This window comes from Pholis gunnellus (assembly GCF_910591455.1).
Source record: "Pholis gunnellus genome assembly, chromosome: 16".
NCBI classification, from domain to species: Eukaryota; Metazoa; Chordata; class Actinopteri; order Perciformes; family Pholidae; genus Pholis; species Pholis gunnellus.
In genome coordinates, this window is record NC_136543.1 from 21,862,956 (window position 1) to 21,866,894 (window position 3,939).

Genomic DNA, 3,939 nt, shown 5'->3' on the forward strand with positions numbered 1-3,939 from the left:
TCTCGTTTAAAGTTGCAGTAACTGGAGGGATTTAGAGAGATTTAACTGAACGAGACGGTTGAAGCAACATTTCACTTGATGGGCGACAGGAAACGCTTAAAGGGTTCAGAACTCGTTCACACGACACGTCAACATGTGACTAAAGTCTGGACTCACGCCACAACTCTGGACTTCACCTGGACTTGATATCTCTTGACTCGGGTCTTGACTTGGGACTTGTTCTTGACTTGGGACTTGTTGGTCTTGACTCGGGTCTTGACTTGGAACTTGTACCTAATCTGGTACTTGTTGGTCTATACTTGGGACTTGATTGGGTATTTGTTGGCCTTGACTCTGGACTGTTTGGTCTTGACTTGGGATTTGGTAAGTGACTTGTTGACTTGGGAGTTGACTGTTTTATTAATTTGAACATTGGAACGGTGGTCTTAAGTGCTTTTGGAGTAAATGACGAGCACTTTGTTTAAACTTGACTCAGGACTTGGTCTTACCTTGGAACTAGATTGACTAGATCTGGACATGTTGGTCTTTACTTGGGACTTGTTGGTCTTGATTCGGGACTAGTTCTTGACTTGGGACTTGTTGGTCTTGACTTGGGACTTGCTGACCTTGATTAGCCGACGCTGTTTGACGCATACAGAGACCGTACCACTGCAGGGTTAAAGACATGAGAGCAGCTCTTAAGGCAAAGTTGCCCCTTCATCAGCAGTCCTCACTTCCTGACTGGATCCATAATTTCAATCCGATATCTGACCACAGATGACGTGTTTCTCAGCCCTGATTATAAAGTGAAGTGATGCTTTCAGCGTCTCGTTGGGAATCTAGAGTCGATCCAAAAGGTTCCTACAGCAGGACCTGCTGCTCTTAACTGGAAGTCAGTGATTGGAGGAAGCTTTAGTTTGGACCAGTTTGGACCTCTAACTGGACCGACTGGACATGAATCCTGTGGTTGAAGGTTTGGAAAAGGGACTCGAAGTCCAGTTGCTTTGTTCCAAGAATGCTTCAAAGGAAGTCATGAATGGCATGAATTCCTGGTCTGGCCCGGGAACCGTTGCTCTTTAACTGGGGGAGCTGGACCTAAACCTGGACCGTGTTGATGTTTGAAAGAATCCTGAAAGATGAGAGTCGAGCTCTGGAAGTTCGGCTGTGAAAGTTAAGTTTGAGATTAGAGGAAGTCCCAGTTTGGTCTTTAAATTGGAATGAGTTTGGAATCTGTGTTCGAAGAAGTCCGGAAGGTCGGCAGCACTCAAAAAAATGAGACCAAGAAATGGTTCATGGGAAGTCGGAGATGGCGTGAAGCCTCAGTTTGGCCCACGTACTGGTCTGACTGGACTGACTGGACATGAGGAGCTTCCTGCAGAATCTGTAAAATACAAAATAAATGATGAAGAAGAGGTCCAGGTGTTTAACAAAGTCCAGATCTAAGAGGAGTTCTAGGAATAGTTCAGAACGAGTCAGTAAAGGCAGGAAAAGTTTGGTCCAGTTTGAACTAACGTGGTCCAGTTTAGTCCAGTTTAGTCCAGTTTAGTTCAGTTCAGTCCAGTTTGGTCCTGCATTAGGAACCCGGGTCTGAAGGTGGAGGTGGTTGTAGGAATCTTTCACTGTGGAGCCGTGTTGCTCAAAAAAGAAACCAGTAACGTAATAATCAAAGATTAAAGGATCGGGATTCGGGTAGCGGTGCGTCGACCTTGAAGGATCAGACTCAATGACACGGCGTCCTCTGATGTCACTTCCTGTACTGGATCTGTCGGTGGAGCTCAAAGCGGCTTCAAGTGAAACCGGTTCCGTTCTCAGCTCGTAGACGTCTTGCGGGTTCAAAGGAAGTAAACAGGAAGTAAACAGGAAGTACGAGTTCAGTGATCCAAGAGACCTTTTAATGCTGCTTTCACCAAACGCAAAGCTAGAGATAAACATGAAGTCAATGCTAGATGACGCTGTATTGAGTGTTGGTGGAGCAGCTACAATGTTAGCTTAGCATAGCACCAATCAAACCAGACTACATTCAGAAAACAAGTGATTTAAAAGTTGTTTATTTGTCGTATTGTAGAGAGAACTCACAAAACATGAATTCAGACTTTTTATAAATGTTTTTTATAAAACATCATTATGTCGTCATTTCAGCATCATTTTTATCTGTTTATTGTAATTAAATTACAACAAAATGGTGTATTTTGTGTTCAAACATCCTTATAAACCAGCGTCGTGTGTCTTGATGGATGAAGTGATGAACTCAGACGTGACGCGGTTTAGTTTACATGAACAAATGAACATGAACAATAATCGCTTTGCGTTTGGTGTGAACTCGGCATTACATTTGTTCTTTTATTGTAGAAGAAGACGTCTTCTGTTCTGAAGGTCTCAGAGGTTTTAACCTCAAAGAGTCGTCACACTCAAACTAATCAACTCCAGTGATTCGACTCTTTAAAATCTATTCTCTAAATAACACGAAGAAAAGGAGCCGAAGGTCCACTCCACGGTTCAGGTGACGAGACGTTTGATGGACGGAGATGATCCTGGTCAGCACTGCTCATTGTGATGAAGGTGATGAAGGTGAAGGTGGTGATGATGAAGGCGATGATGGTGAAGGTGGTGATGAAGATGATGGTGAAGGTGATGAAGGTGATGATGATGGTTAACTCCCAGTCTAAACTGAAAGTAGCCCTGTTTCCTGTCAGATTTAAATCTCCTGGATTCAGTTCATTAAATTCTCTTTTTTTCTGAAGCCGTCACAGCTCATGCATTCTGGGTAATGAAGTCCTGGAACAGCTGACTGGGGCTCTGACATCAAACAGCAACATGTAGAGCTTCCTGCTGCCTTCTGTTCCCTCTGTGAGAGTCTTATTACAGCTTGTTGACTTTATTATTATTATTATTATTGTTACGGTTGCTATGGAGATCTTTGCTTTGCTTCCTGCATGTTTTTTTTCCGGTGACTGTTTTGTCGTATTTTTGTGTATTTTTAGCTTTAAACGTTTTTCTTTCCCTGTAATCAGCCGGTGTTTTTGTGGGTTTTTTGCACTTTACTCCTTTAAATTAAAGGAACAGTGTGTAACAAGAAGATACTGAATATAATATTCATAACTATGTTTCAGTTTTATTAGTACGTTAATGTTTTGATGTCATTTATTATCAGGTTTATTATTGAAGCTCCTCCAACTACACACACAAACACACACACACATACAGACACACACACACATAGACACACACAACTACACACACACACATATACAGACACACACACATAGACACACACACAACTACACACACACACATATACAGACACACACACATATACACACAGACACACACACATTGACACACACAACTACACACACAACTACACACACACATAGACACACACAACTACACACACACATTGACACACACACATAGACACACACAACTACACACACACACATAGACACATACAACTACACACACATATTTGCGAGTAAAAAGCCAAAACTATCAATAAATCTGTGAACACGTAAACGAAAGTGAAACCTAATTCAGTCATAAATGTTATTTATTTTATTAACTTTATTCATTTTGTTTCTAGTGAATATTATATAAATATGAATGACTTTATAAAGTGACTCTGCTCTAGAAACAATATTTAATTATATCTAAATTATAAATAACTTGGTTCACCACTAGATGTCACTAAATCTTACACACTGTCCCTTTAACCCCCCCCCCCCCCCCCCCCTATAGTAAGTGAAACGCACCTTTACTTTACTTTTTGAGTTTGTTTTGATGGAGCCTGTTTTGTTGACTTGTTTGTTGTGTTGTGAAGAGAAACGTGACGGAGAACAGAACTTTAATGTGAATCTATTTTCCTACGCTGGCTGGAATAAAGGACGAGACGTTCACTGGCAGAAAACACAATCCGTCTGTTCGCTTCTTTTCTTTCACTTCCACACTTCTACTTTCTTCCTT